Here is a 22,200-nt window from a genome sequence, read left to right as displayed (position 1 = left end):
ATGTCACTATAATCCTATTTCCAGAAGTAGTAATTGGGTTGTTATGAAAGTTTTTTTTTAACAGCTTCAAATAATTCTAGACTATCTAATTTCTACAGTTACATCAGCAGCCAAAATATTCACAAATACTTGCAATTTATTTTAAGCCTATTTTCCCTTTCTGTACTCCTCTGAATATGTCTCTCATAGCATTATTCTGTTTGTCCTTATCAACCAGTGAAAATGAGGGTACATCTCTACAAGAACCATGTACTATTCATTTCTAATTGATAAAGTTTATTACACATTAAGAAACAGTTATGGATAGGAGGGGCAAGATGGCAGAGTGGTGAGGTGCAGAATTTCATCTCTCCCCTAGAGCAGCTGGCAATTACCCAAGAACTATATGAAACAGTGTTTTTGGGGTCTCCAGTAACCAGTCACACATCGGAGGCAAGTTTGGAATTGGAGGAAAAGCTGAGATTGCAGCTAACATTCTAAGTTCCCCAGAACAGGGGTCTGGCACCCCTCCCCACCCAGACCTCACAGACTGTCTTGCTGCTGGCTCCCTGAAAGGGGAAAAAATAAAAAAAAATTGAAAAAACCAGAAAACAGCAATCTGCTGAGGGCAAGAAGGAGGGCTCAACCCAGCCTCAACTGTAGAATTAATTAACGAATTAATTAACTAATTTTGGGAGCTGCGGGTGCTAAAGAAGCGCTGGGCTCCAAGAAGGGGGTGCACATAAAAGAAGTCACCCATTCCCAGGCTCCAAAAAAAGCCATTTTCCCCCCTACATTTTGTCACATCTGGCTTCTCACTGACTCCTTATCTTTTTGCATTTCAATAGCCCCTGGCAGGGGTGGAATTGAAGCTGTTGGAGAGTAATTATCAGACAATCGCCCAAAGTACATCTTTAAATGCTCTATTCTGACACTGACAAAACTTCCAGGCTGGGGAAAGACTTTTAAAAGGGACTCCTTTTTTTTTTTTTTTTTCTTTTTCTTGTTTTTCTTTTCTATTTTTTAAATCTAAAAGTAACATGGTTATTTTCTATCAGAAAGCCCAGATTGAGGGACTAGGCTGGGCTTGGGGGGAGACAGAGTACCCACAGTGTCTTTGAGTTCCAGATTCACTTCTGAAGAAGGTCTCCACCCCTGTTTTTAACTGGCAATTCAGGCTGACCAAGAAATATAGCTGGAGATGCCCCAAAGAGGAGATGGGAGAAGGGAATAGTGTTCCTGAGAGACAACTGGATTTCCTAGGATTGGGAGAGTGGAGGGACGTCCAGCTCAATTGGCAGTCCTCCTTCTGGGAACTCAGACCCCAGGGGCTGGAATTCAGATTCCAGCGTCAGTCAGCCATGCCCCCAACAGGATCAGAGTCACCAGTAGAACTAAAGTTTCCATACCTCCTTACACTGATGGGGGAGCTGCGGGCTGGCAAGTGCCACCTGCTCGACAGGAGAGGAAAAGCACCAATTCTAAAGGCCTCATAGGAGGGTCTCATTCTCAGGAAAACTCCATACCCTCCCAGTGAGACCTGGGCCTCTCTAGATTGGGAAAATCTGACTGGGGTTGACCATATCTGAGGAGACCCTCTCACAAAAAGGCTACATAGAGGCAGGGCAAGAAACAGAGAAAACAAGAAGTGAAAAATTCTGATCAACTAAATAGAACCTAAGTTAGAGGTCTAGAATAAGTTGAACTAAATAACAGAGACCAGAGAACAAAGACAACCAACAAGAAACCCTTAGGTAAAAGATAGAAAACAAGCTCCAGAATAAACTAATGAAGAAAATCAGATGTCTAGACAACTTAAGATAACAAGCCATACCAGGAAACATGAAAATATGGACCAGCCAAAGGAACAAACTAATAGTTCAACCGAGATACAGGAGTTGAGGCAACTAATGCTAAATAAATTCAATGAACTGAAGGAAGATATAGCAAAAGAGCTGAAGGATATAAAGAAGACACTGCATGACCATAAAGAAGAACTTGTAAACTTGAAAAAACAAATGGCAGAACTCATGGGAATGAAGGCCACAATGGACGAGATGAAAAACACAATGGAGGGACACAACAGTAGATTTAAACAGGCAGAAGAAAGGATCAGTGAACTGGAAGACAAGACATTTGAATTCATACACACAAAAGAACAGACGGTGAAAAAAAATGGAAAAATATGAGCAGGGTCTTAGGGAGCTGAGTGACAATATGAAATGCACAAATATACATGTTATGGGTATCCCAGAAGGAGAAGAGAGGAGAAAAGGGGCAGAAAGAGTAATAGAAGAAGTATTCACTGAAAATTTCCCAACTCTTATAAAAGACAGAAAATTAGAGATTCAAGAAGTACAGCGTACCCCAAATAGAATAGATCCCAACAGACCTACTCCAAGACACTTACTGATCAGATTGCCCAATGTCAAAGACAAAGACAGGATTCTGAAAGCAGCAAGAGAAAAGCAATCCATTACATACAAGGGAAGGTCCATAAGACTATGTACAGATTTCTCCACAGAAACCATGGAGGCAAGAAGATAGTGGCATGATATATTTAAGATACTGAAAGAGAAAAACTGCCAACCAAGAATTCTATATCTGGCAAAACCTTCCTTCAAAAATGAGAGCAAGATTAAAACATTTTCAGAAAAACAGACACTGAGAGAGTTTGTGAATAAGAGACCAGCACTAGAAGAAATACTAAAGGAAGTGCTACGGGCTGATAGGAAAAGACAGGAGAGAGAGAGTTGGAGAAGAGTGCAGAAATGAAGATTATCAGGAAAGGTAAAAGGAGAGAGAGGAAAAAATAAGACATGACATATAAATTCCAAAAGACAAAATGGTAGTAGAAAGTACTGCCCTTACAGTAATAACACTAAACGTAAATGGATTAAACTCCCCAATAAAAAGACAGACTGGCAGAATGGATTAAAAAACAGGATCCATCTATATGCTGTCTACAAGAAACTCACTTTAGACACAAGGAGAAAAATAGACTGAAAGTGAAAAGTTAGAAAAAGATATTTCACGCAAACCACAACCAGAAAAAAGTGGGAGTAGCTATATTAATATGAGACAAATTAGACTTCAAAAGTAAAACAATTAAAAGAGACAAAGAAGGACACTATATATTAATAAAAGGGTCAATTCATCAAGAAAACAAAACAATCGTAAATATTTATGCACCAAGCCAGAATGCCACAAAATTCATGAGGCAAACACTGAGATCACTGAAAGGAGAAGTAGACACCTCTACAGTAATAGTTGGAATCTTTAATACACTGCTTTCATTGATGGATAGAACATCTAGACAGAAGACCATTAAAGAAACAGAGATGTTGAATTGTATGATAAATGAACTAGACTTGACAGACATTTATAGAACACTAGATCTAACAACAGCAGGATATACTTTTTTCTCAAGTGCTCATGGAATATTCTCTAGGATAGACTACATGTTGCGTCACAAAGCAAGTCTCAACAAATTTAAAAATATTGATATTATACAAAATACTTTCTCAGACCATAACGGAATGAAGTTGGAAATAAAGAAAAGGCAGAAGGTCATAAAATTCACAAACATATGGAGGCTAAACAACACCCTCTTAGAAAACCAGTGGGTAAAAGAAGAAATTACAAGAGAAATTTGTAAATACCTTGAGGCAAATGACAATGAAAACACAACTTATCAAAACTTATGGGATGCAGCAAAGGTGGTGCTGAGAGGGAAATTTATTGCCCTAAATGCCTATACTAAGAGAAGAGAGCAAAAATTGAAGAGTTAATTGTTCACCTGGAGGAATTAGAGAAAGAACAGCAAACTAACCCCAAAGCAAACAGAAGGGAATAAATAACAAAGATTAGAGCAGAAATAAACACAATTGAGAACAGGAAAGCAATAGAGAGAATCGAGAAAACCAGAGTTTGTTCTTTGAGAAAATCAGTAAAATTGATGGACCACTGGCTAGGCTAAAAAAGAGAGAGAGAGAGAGAGAAAGAGAGGGAGAGAGAGAGAGAAAGCAGATGCAAATAAATGCAATCAGAAATGGGAAAGGAAATATAACTACTGACCCTGAAGAAATAAAGGAGATAATGAGAAGATACCATGAGTAACTATATGCTAATAAACTAGACAACTTAGATGAAATGGACAACTTCCTAGAAAAGCATAAACAACCAACATTGGCTCAAGAAGAAATAGATGACCTCAACAAACCAATTACAAGTAAAAAGACTGAGTCAGTCATCAACAAGCTCCCCAAAAGGAAAAGCCCAGGACCAGATGGTTTCACATATGAATTGTACCAAGCATTCAAGAAAGAATTAGTACCAATTATGCTCAAACTCTTCAAAAAAATTGAAGAAGGAAGAAAGCTACCTAACTCATTCTATGAAGCCAACATCACTCTAATACCAAAATCAGACAAAGATACTACAAAAAAAAAAAAAAGAAAATTATAGATCAATTTCTTTAATGAATATAGACACAAAAATCCTCAAAAAAAGTATTTGCAAATCGAATCCAGCAACACATTAAAAGAATTATACACCACAACCAGGTGGGATTTATTCCAGGTATACAAGGCTGGTTCAACACAAGAAAATCAATTAATGTAATACACCACATCAATAAATCAAAGCAGAAGAACCACATGATCATCTTGATTGATGTAGAAAAGGCATTTGACAAAATTCAACATCTTTTCCTGATGAAAACACTTCAAAGTATAGGAATAGAAGGGAACTTTTTCAATATGATAAAGGCAATATATGAAAAACTCACAGCTAACATCATACTCAATGGGGAGGGACTGAAAGCTTTTCCTCTAAAATCAGGAACAAGACAGGGATGCCCACTATCACCATTGTTGTTCAACATTGTGCTGGAAGTTCTAGCTAGAGCAATTAGGCAAGAAAAAGAAATAAAAGGCATCCAAATTGGAGAGGAAGAAGTAAAACTTTCACTATTTGCAGATGACATGATTCTATATGTAGGAAATCCAGAAAAATCTACAGGAAAGCTACTAGAACTAGTCAATGAATAGAGCAAAGTGGCTGGCTACAAGATCAACACACAAAAATCTGTAGTGTTCCTATACACAAGTAATGTGCAACAAGAGGAGGAAATCAAGAAAAAAATCCCATTTACAATAGCAACCAAAAGAATGGAGTATTTAGGAATAAACTTAACCAAGGACATGAAAGACCTTTACACAGAAAACTATAAGAAACTGCTAAAAGAAATTGAACAAGACCTAAAAAAATGGAAGAACATACCATGTTCATGGATTGGAAAACTAAATATAGTTAAGATGGCAATTTTAGCTAAACTGATTTCTAGATTCAATGCAATACCAATTCAAATCCCAACAATTTACTTTACAGAAATAGAAAAACCAGTAACCAAATTTATTTGGAAAGGCAAGGTGCCCCAATTAGCCAAAAATATCTTGAGAAAGAGGAACAAAGTGGGAAGTCTCACACTACCTGACTTTGAAGCATATTACAAAGCTACAGTGCTCAAAACAGCCTGGTACTGACAGGACAGATATACCTGACCAATGAAATCGAATTGAGTGTTCAGAAGTAGACCCTCTCATTTACAGACAACTGATCTTTGATAAGGCAGTCAAGCCAAAGCAACTGGGAAAGAGCAGCCTCTTCAATAAACAGTGTTGGGAGAACTGGATATCCATTTTCAAAAGAATGAAAGAGGATGCCTATCTCACACCTTATACAAAAATTAACTCAAAATGGATCAAAGACCTAAATGTTAGCACCAAGACCATAAAACTCTTAGAAGAAAATGTAGGGCAATATCTTAAAGATCTTGTGATAGGAGGTGGTTTCTTTGGCCTCACACCCAAGGTGCGAGCAACCAGAGAACAAATAGACAAATGGGATCTCCTCAAAATTAAACACTTTTGTACATCAAAGGACTTCATCAGAAAAGTCAAAAGGCAACCTACATAATGGGAGATGATATTTGGAAACCACATATCAGATAAGGGTTTAATATCCTGAATATATAAAGGAATCCTACAACTCAATAACAGAAAGACAAACAGTTGAATTAAAAAATGGGCAAAAGATATGGACTGACATTTTTCTGAAGAGGAAATACAAATGGCTCAAAAACATATGAAAAAATGCTCAACTTCACTGGCTATTAAGGAAATGCAAATCAAAACCACAATGAGATATCATCTCACACCTACCAGAATGGCCATTATCCAAAAAACAGAAAATGACAAGTGCTGGAGAGGATGTGGAGAAAGAGGCACACTTATTCATTGTTGGTGGGAATGTAGAATGGTGCAACCACTCTGGAAGACAGTGTGGAGTTTCCTCAGAAGCTAAATATAGATTTGCCATATGACCCAGCTATTCCATTGCTAGGTATATACTCACAGGAACTGAAATTTAAGACACAAATGGACATTTTGTAAACCAATGTTTATTGCAGCATTATTCACAATTGCCAAGAGACAGAAACAGCCCAAACGTCCGTCAACAGACGAGTGGATAAACAAATTGTGGTATATACACATGATGGAATATCATGTAGCTGTAAGACAGAACAAAGACATGGAACATATAATAAGGTGGATGAACCTTGAGGACATTATGTTGAGTGACGTTAGCCAGAAACAAAAGGACAGATTCTGTATGGTCTCACTAATATGAACAAACATTAATGAACAAACTTCAGGAGTTAAAAGCTGACAACACAGGCAACCAGGAGATAGAAAGAGGGTAGAGATCAGGCATTTGATACTGAAGGACTACAGAATGTTTAGCAGGATAGATTGTATAGATCCAGAAATAGATAGCATAATACTGTGTGATGGTAGCACAGTATTGTAAGTACAATGAACACAGATGTCTGTGAGTAAAGCTGAAAGAGGTGGGATAGGGGAATGTTTGACAACAGAGGTAAAGATAGATGATAAAGACTGGGCTGTATAACTTGGCAAAAACTGGAGTGGCCAATGACTGTTACTAAATATACAAATATAAAAATATTTTTGCATGTGGGAGAGCAAATGAATGTCAACCATGTAGAGTGTTGAAAAAGGGATGGTATTTGGGAAAAAACATAATCAAAGCAAACTGGAGACAATGTACATCAAAGGACTTCATCAGAACCATTCTACATTCCCACCAACAATGAATAAGTGTGCCTCTTTCTCCACATCCTCTCCAGCACTTGTCATTTTCTGTTTTTTGGATAATGGCCATTCTGGTAGGTGTGAGATGATATCTCATTGTGGTTTTGATTTGCATTTCCTTAATAGCCAGTGAAGTTGAGCATTTTTTCATATGTTTTTGAGCCATTTGTATTTCTGGAGACAATGTTACAACAGTAACATTGTAATATACCTCCATTAAATGTAACAAAGGCAATATGCCAATGCTAAGTGTATACGAGAGGGGGATATAGGAGAGGAATATGGGATTCTTGGTAGTGGTGTTATTTTCTGTCCTTATTATTATATTGTATTGTATGACATGTTATTTTTCTTTTTATCATCTTTTTTATTATTGCTAAAACAAACAAACAATTTTTCTTGTAGTAATCAATATGTTCAAGTGCTGATTGTGGTGATAAATGCACTACTTTATGATGATACCATGAACAACTGATTGTACACTGTGGATAAATGTATGGTATATGAATATAACTCTATAAAATTATAGGAAAAATATATATAGGAGTAAAAGTGTTGGAGAAAACATGGTGAGAGGGATGTACCTATCTACTGTTGATGAGCAGGTAGAATGGTGTAGCCTTTCTGAAGGTCAGTGTGGTGGTTCCACAAAAAAGTTAAGTATGTGGGGACCATAAGGTCCTGCAGCCCCATTATGGGGTATGTCACTTGAAGATCTGAGAGCAGAGACATGAATGGACATTTGCAAACTGGTGTTCATGGAGGCAGTAATCATGATTTGCAATGGGTGGAGGTTACCTAAGGGTCCATAAACTGAGGAACAGAATGGTGAACTGTGGTGTAAGCATACAATGGAATATTGAGCAACTATGAGAAGGAGTGAAGCTGTGAGACACACAACGAGGTGAATGGATCCTGTACAAAGTATTTGAGTGAAGTACTCCAGAAATAAAGGCAAACACTGTAATGCCTCACCAATACGGACTAACTACAATGTGTAAACTCAGAATTGAATCTTAGAACATAGCCTAACTTGGAAATGATTATCGTAATGGTCCCCAGATTGTAAGCTCTTACAGCAGTCAACTCTATTCCTGAATTGTAGTGCCTATCTTTAAACTTTGAGATGCCGATCCCTTCCTTAGTGTATAACCTGATTGGTCTCTGGAACAATGCGTATCTCTGAGACATCTGAAACTCCGAGCTAGAGCTCAGCAGATATGAATGTCAGTATTAGCGCATACAGCAATTGTTAAAAAAAAAAGCTGAAAAAGAGCCCAGACTTCAATTAGTGATATGAATGAAGCAGAACTGCTTAAGACTAGGGCAAACCGGGCCAAAGGGTAAAGGTCAAAACTGACTGTGTTTTAAAACTTCAACTTCCATGTGAGACCAAGGGAAGAGATGTCTATTTGGTGCAGGATCTATATTTTCTAAACAGTATAACTCTACAGTCAGTTTGTTCAAACATCACAATTACAGGGAATTTTGAATAGGAAGTGAAATACCGTAGGTTAGTATAAGTTAGAGTGAAATAGTGACACATCCCAAAGTAATTTGGGCAGACAATAAAAAATACATTGACAGCCCCCCCACCACCACCATATGAGTTGCTGGGGGAAGGTGCAGAAGTGTTGGACTTCCTCACCTGGACTGGTGTTGATGTCACAAACATTGGAACTGGTGGTTTGATGTGCCGAGCCCTCTATTGTGGGACTTGCCCTTATGAAGCTCGTTACTGCAAAGGAGAGGCTAAACTTGCATATAACTGTGCCTAAGAGTCTCCCCCTGAGTACCTCTTTGTTGCTCAGATGTGGTCCTCTCTCTCTCTAACTGAGCCACCTCGGCAGGTGAACTCACTTCCCTCCCCACTACATGGGACCCGACTCTCAGTGGTGTAAATCTCCCTGCCAACGCAGGATATGACTCCTGAGGATGAATCTGGACCCGGCATTGTGGGATTGCGAATATCTTCTTGACCAAAAGGGGGATGTGAAATGAAACAAAATAAAGTTTCAGTGGCTGAGAGATTCCAAATGGAGTCGAGAAGTCACTCTGGTGGACATTCTTACGCATTATATAGATAACACCTCTTAGGCTTTAATGTATTGGAATAGCTAGAAGTAAATACCTGAAACTACCAAACTCCAACCCAGTAGTCTGGACTCCTGAAGATGGCTGTATAATAATGTAGATTACAAGGGGTGACAGTGTGATTGTGAAAAGCTTGTGATCACACTCCCTTTATCTAGTGTATGGATGGATGAGTAGAAAAATGGGGACAAAAAACTAAATGACAAATAGGGCGGGATGGGGGGATAGTTTGGGTGTTCATTTTTTACTTTAATTTTTTATTCTTATTCTGATTCTTTCTGATGTAAGGAAAATGTTCAGAAATAGATTGTGGTGATGAATGCATAACTATATGATCATACTGTGAACAGTTGATTGTATACCATGGATGATTGTATGGTTTGTGAATATATTTCAATAAAACTGAATTAAAAAAAAACAGTTATGAGAGGAGCAAGTGTCTCTTCCATTAAAATATACATATACTGTAATTCCTTAATAATAAGGAGTGGGTCTTATTTACCTTAGCACCTCAGTACCTAGCACAGAATGTGGCATTTTGTAAAAAAATATCAAAACATGAAATAAATGTCTGAACATATATTGTTACAGAGGCAAGGAGAGAAAATAAATGACTTTAGGTAGTAGCATATCAATATAAACTGTGACTCACTGGACAAGGCTTTACTCTGTAGATCTGAGTCAACCTCATAATTCCAGAAAATATCGACAGATTATAATATCCTGACTTCTATCAATGACTCGGTGTTAGTGATTAGTAGTTTTCAGTTTTTCTTTCAATAATTTTTCTATCCGACTTTTTTTCTCTGTTGTCTTATTATACCACCTATTCAATTTAATCACTTTTGTTTAATTTCTTAACATCAAGACCCCCCTTCTGCAGGTCTGTGTGAGTGAATGTGTGAATTATTCCCAGCCCCATTTCTTTATAAAAATTTCTAACAACTCAAGGAGGTGATGCTTCTTCTCTAAAAAGTTTTTTCTAGTTACTTGATTAGAAGTTCTAGGACTAGGAAGAATTTAAACAATACTCAGTGACACGGTACACGTACAAAAGGAGGAAGCCAACGAAGCAAGGACGATTCCACAGACTTCTCGACCTCACTCTCCGCTTGATGAGAGTGTTGTCACAGTCCGGTCAACGTAGCTGAGAGGGCCTCTCCTTTCAGGACACACTTTAGGTGCCAAAAAATCCCCAAGAAGTCTTGACTCATTTAGCTGGTTCCAAAAATCACAACATATGAGTAGCCTGAAGGATATAAAACTCCTATCATATAACAAAACATCACGATCAGCTTGTCCTGAAGAGAAAGCTATCCCCCAAATGTCATGAAAAAAGCAAATAGGTACATAGCAAAGAGTATAAGGAAGGAAAGCACAGTTTTCATTGCTCCAAAATGAACCTCCATACTGGAGTTTCTGGAATCCCTGATTCATGTGCTTTCATGCATCTCCACAAGGAGAGGAGTAAGAGGAAAAAAGAAATCAAGGAAACCGAGAAAGGAGGGAAGGACCCGATGACAAAGATAATCATAGCATTTAAGTTTTGAGTTTTACTCACGTTGAATAACCCAGCCATATTTCTTTCATATTTTTCTTGGACATTAGACCAGAGGCATCAAAACTCATTGGCAAAGGAAAGTTCATGAACAGGAAGGGCACAGATACCAGCAGAAATGTGAAAATCACCTTGTTGAGTGACATTTTAGCCAGAGGAAAAGGAGACTGGGATAAATTGGTGATCTTCAGGAAATCTGACAGGGAGACAAGTAGCAAACTGATGCTCAAGTGGTTAGCCACTATCCAGCTACTAGAAAGTATGTTTTCTTTCCATGAGAATTACTGATAGGACACAGTTGAAAACAAATTGACAATTGTTAGCCACAGTTGACTGCTTCTGGAGAAAGCCGAGCTAGTAAGAATGAAATCACCCATCAACAACTTCCAATTTCTAATCCAGGTGATACAAACTGTGAGTCTGATGAATCTATTCCCTAAAATTCCTATTATAAATTTTTCACACTACCATTGTGATGGTATTCCTCAATGTACTTAACATATCTTCAAGGAGAAAAATTCTGATCTGTAATTTGTTGAGTGACTGACTTCCAGTTGATTTACTGGATAACGATACAGATCTTATGTATGATTACACAGTAGTATTCTTTTCCTTTTTTTAACCATAGCTCTTCTTTTTAGCAATCCAGGAATCTACAATAGGACTGTGGACCCACTCTAACAGTCCAACATTTCCAACCAGCACTGCTAAGAATTTCCAGTCTTGGTCCAGATGTCAGCTACAAACTGTAATTTTCCATGTATAGAGATAATTGAAAAACCAAATTCTCATTTGCTAACATGTAAATAAAGGCACAGATTAATTTTCACTCTTTTGTAAATTTGAACTCTCCCAAAGAACTGTATAATTTGACTTACAAATCTGACCTGTAGAACAGGAACCTTGTAAAGCAATTTTCACCACAGTAAATACTTCAACATGTAGGTAAAACCAACAACCCTAGCCCTTCTGATTAATTATAAAGCACACTCACAGTGTAGGCTGCAGCATTATATAGCAAGATATGGAGTTTGAAATAGTCAGGAAACTTGATGGGCAATACATCCATCTAACCTCAGATACTTTCTTTCCCTAAGAAACTTTCTTTTTTTCCTATAAAGATTCAGACCTTTTAGGCCATCTGTCACTAGCATTTTAAAGACATGAATTTTTCTGCTTAAAAATAAGTTTGAACACACTTATATAGAAAGAATGCACACACCAGTTCATTACAATTAGTTCTACCTATATGTTCATGTATTTAACAACATTCCTAACCCTGGTGGACATTTGAGTTTGCTACACCTACTTAGAGATACAGTGCTGAAAAGAATATCAGCTATCCATTTGAGCTAGTCAGTTTCCTTACTTCACAAAATAAACAAAAATAAACATAAGTTTGATTTAAGATCTAGGTTTAGAAATCAAACACAAACACATACATGAACAACAACAGCAAAAACCAACAACAAAAAAAAAGGGAAAATATTTTTTTAAAATGGAATGAGAATGCTCTCCTCAGAGCACAATTCAAAATTCCAGAGCCAGAAAGGAAGCAAGTGACAGATTAAACACACATATAATATTGTAAAACAGCTCTATTGAAAATAATGTAATACACAAACACAAAAAGCAAAATAATTTACAGGAAAACAATTACAGCATATGTAACACACAAAAGAATAATATTCATAATTCATAAATAGATTTTATGAGTTAACAAGAAAAAGTCAAGAAGTTCTGTAGGAAAAGGGGCAAAGTTTATGACCATGCAAATAAATCAAATTAAGAAAGAACAGTAAGTAGTCCTCAGGTAATTTCAAGGTATGAAGGAGCCCTGCTTCCAAAAACAAGCAGTTAATTCTCCCTAAGGGAAATCCTGCGAAGTCATTTCTCCATTTCCTGGCCCAACATAATCACGGCACCCAGGGGTTCCCTAATCAGAATAGGGTTTAGCTGCTGAGCGACTAGTGATTTTAACCTAGATTAAATAAATTGACTTTATCTACCCATACTGACTCATATTGACCAAGGAATATCTGTAGATTAAGGTCATAAAATAAAACATAAAAGGGCAGGTATGGAACATAAATGTATATTGCTGCTGGGTGACAGATTTTTGGGAATTATAAGAAGTGTGGAAAACTGGAAAGGACATGTCCCATCTAAAGACATTCATATCAAAATTATAAAACATTGTGCTGGTCAAAATGAAAAACAAAAAGAAAAAATAAACAGGAACAAACAATAACAACAAAAGTCTTGCCCACCCATTAGACCTGCATATATAAATATACTAAAAACAACCAATTAATATTGAGGGAAATCAAGACCATTAAAGAGAAATACTACTAAAAAAATATAAAATAAAATAAAATAAAAAAGAGAAATACTAGACTGAACACATGAAAGACCTGTCTTTTGAGGAAATGCAGTTAATGCCAGGGACATAAGAGAATATTTAAATAAATATAAAACTCAGAGGAATTTGAGAGGGTTTCACACCTTTAAAACAATAATTCTCCCCTATATAAAAGGCAAACAATATTTGGGAATTAAAATCACATCTTTTTTTCTTTTTAATGATAGCTTTGCTGAATTGGAGAACAGACTCTTCTGAATATTAAGTTAGTGAACTATAATTTCCAGCCCAATAATTTGCTCAACGTATTTCAGAAGAAATAAGGATAAAAATTCTAATAGAAAAATTAAGAGACTTTGATTTCGATGGGCCAGATATGGACCCTGGAGAAGAGAACTTGGTATGGCCCATCTTAAAAGGGAACTCCTACAGAGTATTTCATGATGGGGAAAAGTAAAACCAACTGATGAAGTACAGTACAGTATAACATCAGAATGCAGCCTAGCAATTTCCTGAGACTGTACCTGTTGAAGGGGGCATCAGTCATATCAGGGAATGTCAGGCGGGCAGTCCCATGTGAAGGGATTTCAGTAACATCCACAAAGTGCCCAGAGAAGAGTCTACATTAAAACATCTGGTATGACTGAAGGCTTGTAATAGTCAAGAAAGAACTGCAAATAACACTAACTTCATAGGATGGTTTCCTCTCTTGTCCTTTCTTACTCTTTTACAACTACATAATCCACTCCATATGTGAGTGACCGTAGAAGCTTTGGGATCTGCCTAAGGTTTTATATTTGAAAGGGCAGAATAACTGAATAAGTCAGGGCTGTGGGGACAGGGTTGAAAAAGAATAAAGTTGCTTTGTGCTTTTATGCTGAGTCCAACTTTTGTCCAGCTCATCTAGACAAAGCCTTTTTATATTCTACCCTCTTAAAATGCAGGCATTCTATATCTACATTAAACCGCCCAAGAAGGAATCAAAAGCAATTAGGCACAGTGAAAACATAGGATATCTAATAAACCACCATTAATGAATAACACTTAGTACTAATCTGGGATTATACTTGGGGAATGGGAACGATATAAAACTTATTTTGAATTGTGTTTTCTCCTTTTTTTCTTTTCATAGTAAACTCTAGTGCATCCTGTACGTTGAGCTTTGTATTTTCCAAGTCAAGGTCTTTTTCTTCTCTTGTTTATTTACTTATTTGGGACCACCTGTGATACATGCTCAAGAAATAGTCTGGTTTCAGTGGGTGTTGCTGGTGCATTTCTATTTTACCTATTTTGGATGCATCATCCATCCAAAATGTATCATACTAGCCCATTCTAGGCTCATTTATTCCCAGATATGTTCTTCCATCATGTTAAGCAATCTACCACAGATAAAGAGGTGTTAGAAGTTTCAAATAAATATTTTAGTCATTTTGCTTTTGTTTTGGTCTTTTGTCTCAGTGACTTGCTACACTTAAAATTTTGCAGTTGTAATCTAGCCACATTATCTAATTATCTTTCTTAAAAGCGGTATTCTTCTACCTCCTCAAAATACCCATATTCTTGGTAATATTTGAGATATATTTTGAAGCCATTCATTTACTCATTTGGAAAGTACTTATTAAGGGCCTAAAAGCTGAGCACAGTAGTCTTCCCAAGTGAGCAAATCTGCTTTTTAATTGTTATGCCCCTTTTGGTTTAATCATGCAAGACAACTGGTAACAATGCCAAAATAAAGTATCCGAATATCCCACACCATGAAAAGAGAGAGGAGGAAGAGAGGAGATTGGGATTGATAAGGAATTGAAGAAATCTTTTTAACATTAAACAGGTTAATAACACTAAATAACATCAAATAGAGAGACAGTAACACAAACCTGAGATTTTTGGAGAAGGTTTTTAGTTCCCAGAAGGAAGACTAGCCACATATAAGTAAGTGCCTCAGTCTTTATGAGCGATAGGTAATTCAGAGACCTCCTTCAACAGAAACACAGGATAAGCACAAAGAAGTAGCTCGGATATAACTTCTATTCTCTAACTCAGAAAATGAGATTATATTGAGAGAATGCGGCATCCCACAAACTATGTTAAATGGGACTCAATCCAGCCATTCAGATATGCAATTTGGTGAAGTATTGGGCAGCCTAACTGCTTTCTTTCTCAAGGCAGGCCCCGATTGGGATCAAGTGTGAACTGGGGCTACATATGTGGAATCAGTAGGCTCTTTGATATAGGGAATTAGATAATTCAGAGATGAGAAAGCTAAGAGGAAAAGTGATGGTTCCCATCACATATTTGCTATATATTTTTTGCATTGTTTAATCACAGTCTTACTTTTTGTGCTATTTGTTATTTGTTCATAATTTTCTTAAAGAGATTGTAACACAAAACTCGACTTTCAAGATATTTTATTATCTCCTTCTTAGAATATTTTTGGGGGGGCCTACAATGTCTAAGATCTGTGTTTTAGTTTTTATTTTACTAATTTGATTTTCTATATTATTGATTTTTTAAAATCAATTGTAGTAGTGTTGGAAAATGTTTAATTTCAGTTGTTAAGTATTAAAAATGGAAAACTTTTCTTGCTTTTATTTACAATAATGTCTTTCTTTTCTTTGAGTATATATCCCAAATAGTCACCAAATTTTGCTTGCTATTTATTTAAGGATTCTCTGGGATTGTGTTATTTTGTCCTTTTTCTTTCCCACACATTACTTTTTTTCCTTGATCCCTGGTAGTATTTTGTTAGGTACTTATTCTTTATTGAACTTAAATCTTTAATCTATGTAGTTGTCCCTGATTTTTTTTCCCTTTGAGGAATCTTTGTTTCCTTGCCAAGAGATATTTATGAAATGAAATTCTGTATAGTATATACTCTCCATATTTTTTATTTATGTCTTTGCTTTTAACTTCTAGTGATAACCAGTAAATTTCTAAAGATTTACATCCTGGAATCTAAGTCTGCTAGTTGAGTCCCTTTTTAATGGTTGAGGTTCTTAATTTTTCCTTGATGCTTTTTGTTGGAAATATTAACAAAGCATGACATGTATTAGGAAATAGCCACAAATGACAAGAGGCTTTCAAATTATATTATTTTTGTGCTCACATATGTATTTTTGTATGTCGTTTTAAAATTGTTTCAACATATTTACTCTTCTCATTTGGCTGTCCCTTTCTAGTTTTAAATGAAGACTTAAAATATTTACTTTTCTTCAGGAGTTAAATGTGCATGTTTGTATTTGCATAAATATATCAATATTTGTGTATATCATAGCTATTCTCTATGTGTTTATATATATTTACACATATATACATATATGTGTACATGATTTCATCAGATAAATATAATGGAAATTAAGTCAGATAAAATTTAAATTTCTAATACAGTGCCTAACATAAAATGCATTAACCATATAATCTAATTTTACTATTAATTACATAATCACTATTCTGATGGAAACAGAGTGAAATCCTTTTCAACTAGGCTCAATGATCTATCACAGAACATAATAAAAGACATTGGGTCATGAGGCATGCAACTAGGTGAGTGCATCCTGAGGACATTATGTTGAGTGAAATAAGCCAAAAGTGAAAGGGCAAATATTGTTAACTCCTCACTCATATAAACTAACTATAATGAGCAAATGCTGAGAACTGAATTCAAGAGCATGGGTTGTATGGGGATCGAATGGGGGCAGAGTTTGGGCAGTTGATGATTAAGAAGTACAGAATGGTTAATGAGGCTTACTGTAAAGGGTCCTAGACTGTGAGCTCTTACAGCAGTCACATCTATTCCTGAGTTACAACTGCTACTTCTAAATTCTGAGATGCTGAGCTGTTTGTGTGACACCTGGTAGTTCTTTGGAAATTTGGGTAATCTGCATGACACCTGAGACTCATAGAATTCTGCAGCTCTGAAGGTCAGCATTACTCCATAGTACCTGAAAGAGATCAGACTACAATGAGAGATACGAATGAAATGGACTTGGTTAGGACTAAGGTAAATTTAGATTACAGGATAAAGAATGATATTGACTGTATATTAAAACTTTAACTTCTGTGTAAGACCAAAGGAAAAGAGGTTTATTTGGTATAAAATTTATATTTTCTGTAGCACACTATCCAATTTAACCTGTCTGGTCAGTTTACTTAACATAATTACATGGAATAGGGAATGAGATCTTATTCTGTACAGGCCAATGTAATACCCCAATACATCCCAAAATATTTTGAGCAGAAAATAAAAAAGTATTTGCAAAGTTCCCTTGAGGGGCTAGGGGGAAAATGTGGAATATTAAACTTCCCCACCTGGGGAATTCCTGCTATTCTCTTAAACAATAGGGGCTCCCAATTTAACAAGCCAAGCCCTCGTTCTAGAAGCTTGCCCTTATGAAACTTCTCTCTCCAATGGTGTAGCTAAGCCTACTTATAACTAAGCCTAAGAGTCATCCCCAGAGAACCTCTTTTGTTGCTCAGTTATGGCCTATATATCTGAGTCAACTCTGCAAATTATCTCACTATCCCCCCCTCCCCACGTGGGACATGACTCCCAGGGATGAGCCTGGCCCTGGCATAGTGGTATTGAGAATGACATCTTGACCAAAAGGGGGAAAATAAATGAAACAAAATAAAGTTTCAGTGGCTAAGAGGTTTCAAATAGAGTTGAGAGGTCATTCTGGAAGTTACTCTTATGCATTACATAGACACTCCTTTGAGTTTCTAGTGTATTAGAATAGCTAGAAGGAAATAACTGGAACGGTTGAACTGTAATGCAGTAGCCTTGATTCTTTATGATTATTGTATAACTATATAGCTTTTATTGTGCGACCGTGTGATTGTGAAAACCTTGTGACTGACACTCCCTTTATCTAGTATATGGGCAAATGTGTAATAAAATAGGTACAATATAATAAATAAATAATGGGAGGGGTGAGGATAAGGACTATGGGTTGCCTTGAGTCTTCTTTTTTATTTTTATTTTAATTTTTAAAATTTTTTTGGAGTAATGAAAATGTTTTAAATTTGATTGTGGTGATGATTGCACAACTATATGATGATACTGTGAGCCATTGATTATATACTTTAGATGGATTATATGGTGTATGAATATATCTCAATAAAATTGCATTAAAAAGAAACACTGGGGTAAGTGGGAGAGATGTACATGGAGTCCTGTTAAGTTGTCTTCATTCTTGAGAACATCACCCCTCATCTCAGACATGCTTATGAGAAGGCAGGTTTCCTTATACTCATGCAATACTTCAGCTACCGCAGGACATAGAGAGAAGCTTGTTTCTATTTGCTGTTCCACAAAATCAGAAGAAATGGATGGCCAGATGGATAGAAAATACTACCATGTTAGCAAACATCTTTGCCACAAAATTATCTAGACTAGAATAGGTCCAATAGTATGATATTGCTCAAATAGTACATAACGAAGAGGAGTAGGAATGAAATCATAAACTTCATGACTCTCACATGAGACCCTGTGTTAGGATCCCTAAAATCTGTGCCCTTCATCTGCCTGGTATGACTTCATAAGGAGAGGATAAAAAGGAGAAAGGAGGTCAGGGACACAACAAAAGGAATGAGGAACACCTAACATGGAGTATTTCAGGAGCATCTGAGAAGTAAACAAATTACTTTTCTCACTCTGAAGTTCCATGACAAACTTCTTTCCAGTTTTTACCTGGTCTTCAAACAATCTTTAGCTATCACATCCTTCAAAAGGCGGCATGTGCAGAAACAGAGGATAGTCCCCAGTGCAATAATGAGAAGCACCCTGTGAATTTTCCATTTCATTCAGAGAAAAGTGGGATTAGAGGAAATAGAAGACACTGATGCAGGTGGCACAGGCAGTGCAGAAATAGTTGACTCCTGCCCAGAAGATGTCTATGCTTATCATTAGATAGTGTACAACATTTGCTCATAGATTACACTGAAACCCATACCTCAAATTGTCATGCATAGCAGAGATATTCTGGAAATTGCTAAACAGGTGGCAAAAAGTCAACCAAGGATAATACTTCTCCTGATCCAGTCAATGCAGTTAACCAGTACAATGAATCCATTTCCCCAAATCCCTGTTATGAATTCTCCAGCAGAAATGATTGAAAATATATATTTTCAATGTGCTTGCCATGCCAGCTGATAGGGAATCTGCTCTCAGTACATCACTGACAGGTTGATTTATAATTGAGCTGTTATAGATTTGTGTATCTATATTCTATAAATTTCTTTTTCCTGTACTATTGATAGCCACTGGCAAAGAATGGAAGGCCTCCAGTTGTGCTCCCACTCATGATTTTAGTTATCTTTATAAAAACCACCTTCATTCCTCTCAAGAATCTCGGCTAGTTATTTTCAAGGCACATATTGTATCACCTGCTACTATTGACAATGTTCATAATTTCCATGTAAAGCTATGCATTAGAATTTGAATCCTAATTTGTCAAAACACAAAACAGAGATCAAGCTTTAAATATTTGTACAATACCTTCCTTTCCTTAATATGTATACATATTCCTGCACCTCAGTTGTGAGCTGGAAGCATTAAATCTCAAAATAGGAAATATTGTGTCTTAGTCTGGGTCCTCTGAGAAGCAAGGAAATTACTGGGGGAAAGGCCTGTGTGGGAAAGCAGGGAGGGAGCAGGAGGAGGCTGGGAAGGTTGTCATACGGTGCTGCGGTCTGAATCCTCCAGGCGACAGAGGGAAGGAAACAAGGAAGGTGTTAGGCAACAGTGTAGTCCTAAGGCAATTTCAAGAAGGCCATTGGGGACTCCTCATGCTGAAAGTGCACGTCAGAAGGGTCCTGATCATCCCAGGAGCAGGCCTGCTTTGAATCCCTGCCATGCTGGGAGCAGCTCATGGAGACGAATGGGTTGATGATTTCAGAGCTTGACGGATAGGAGCAGGGGATGTCAGCCAGTTCTGCTCCCTTGAGTCAAACATCTCCCAGGCACATTTTCAAGATCACCACATGTACCAAATATCTAAAAGCATGGTCAAATATTATCTTAATGACTCACCTTACCATTATATCTATGTTATTTATAAAGTACCCAAAGTTTAAGTAAAATCTGCTCTCTGATGTTACACCACAATTTTTTGGAGGCTTTGACAGTTTTTAAACATGCCCACCAATTCTTTGACCTTCTTTGTATAGTGATCAGGGGACTAAAACTCTCCTCTTGAAGTGTGTGACTCCAAAAGTGGAATACAGTGGAAACTACAGTATGTGACTTCCAAAGGTCTCAAAAAGAACGTGCAGGTTTTGCCTTAGTCGCTGGAACGCTACTTCTCAGAGCCTTGAGCCACTGTGTGCTAAGTCTGTCTACACTGCGGCCACCGTGCAGTGAGGAAACCTAAGTCACAGGAAGAGGTCTCATGTGGACACTCTGCTCAACAGCAGTAAACCCGGACTTTGACTCATCATCGTCTAGTATCAGTTTTATGAGTAAACAATACGCTTGGTGATTCTAGCTCCTGCCATTTGACTCATATTCAGGTGTCTGAGGAATCCTAGGTGAAACTCCAGATGAGCCATCTTCTGTGCCCTGTCTGGATTCCTGATCCACAGAATCTGCAAGCCTAAATAAAATATTTGTTTTTTTGTACATTTTTGGGGTCATTTTTTTAGTAGTGGTCCAATGTACTTAATTATCTTTAATTCTGATGAGGTATATATAAAATATCAAAAACCATATATCATTTCACTTTCACTGGCTATTAATTATTGAAAGCTTTTTACTGTTTGTATGAGACAGAAAAAGATAAGCTGTGTTGTAGCATCCAAAACATTAGCATCATAAAAGGTTAATTTCTTACCTCATATTGCATAACCAATTTAGTTTCGTCATACAGGGGAGGGCAGAGGCAGTTCTCCACATAGTCTCTCAAAAGACTCAGGCTAATGGAATATTTAACACCCAAATGTGGCCTTCAAGGTCTCACAGGGGAGGAGGACATGGAGGCTCATGCTCAAGATCTTAAACGGATCAGCCCAAAGTGGCACATAATTTAGCTATAAGTTCACTCATATAGCCCAGACTGAATGCAAGGGAATTATGAGGTAGCATATGGATATTCAATGAGAAGTAAATGTCTCTTCCTCTCTCCACACTTCTAATAATAAAATATAATTTTGCTTTTTTCATCATTCATATAGTACTCATTTGCCTACTTCCCAAGGGAGATAACTCAAAGAGCAAACCTGAATATGCATAGCTCAAATTCTAAGATCCCTGCTCTAGATTTGACTCCTATGATACAGAGGGTTATAAAGTAAAATTACAAATGACCTGTTCCTACCCATCCTCCTCCACACATATCCCGTGTGCAATGCTGAAACAGGGACAGGCGAACTGCAAATAAACAAGCATCTTCATTCAGGCTACTATCTGCTAAGGGGTTGGTTTGATCTGCAGGCACTCCTGAGATGGGGGTCAGCTCACATTTATCATCATCCCATTCTAGGTGACAGGCTGCCACATCTGGTCACAAGCACATGGTTTATTTGTGAGTCCCACAGAAAGTTGGCAGCCCATGCTCAGACTGTCCCCTCCCACAGTTCAATATCCAACTTTTCCAATGAGTCCAATAAACAGGAAATCAAAGCAATAAAAATCTTGGTATGCCTTTTGTTCTTTCTGGATGGTGAGCTGAATGGGGCATGTCTCATAGATGTCACTTTCATGCACCATTTTCCTATAATCTTTAGGCAACATTTGAGGAGGGGGATCAGGCCTGCTTGGAGGAGGAATCACAATGGGCTACCCTAACAATTGCCTGGCCCAAACAATCTGAAGATGTCAGAGGGCTGTATTTTGCCAATCTGGTGGAGGACATGAATTGCATTTTTTATGCCTTCTCTGTTACTCACAACATGTCCTGATTCATTTATCTGAAAACATCTCTCTCCTGTACCTCCAGTTTGCACCATCAGTGTGCCCACCACTCTGCAGTTTAGAGGGCAAGGGATGCAGCACTGTGTATCTTGTGTTGGAGAAGCTCCAAAAAATCAATTGTAGA

At 37.2% G+C, this 22,200-nt stretch overlaps 1 pseudogene; it reads right to left on the bottom strand.

Moving 5' to 3' along the window:
• Window positions 1-10,564: 10,564 nt before the first annotated feature.
• Window positions 10,565-19,282, bottom strand: LOC119542900 (annotated as a pseudogene).
• Window positions 19,283-22,200: the final 2,918 nt, after the last annotated feature.

Source organism: Choloepus didactylus, chromosome 8 (assembly GCF_015220235.1).
Source record: "Choloepus didactylus isolate mChoDid1 chromosome 8, mChoDid1.pri, whole genome shotgun sequence".
Taxonomy (NCBI): domain Eukaryota; kingdom Metazoa; phylum Chordata; class Mammalia; order Pilosa; family Megalonychidae; genus Choloepus; species Choloepus didactylus.
This window is presented reverse-complemented; position numbering and strand designations above follow the sequence as displayed.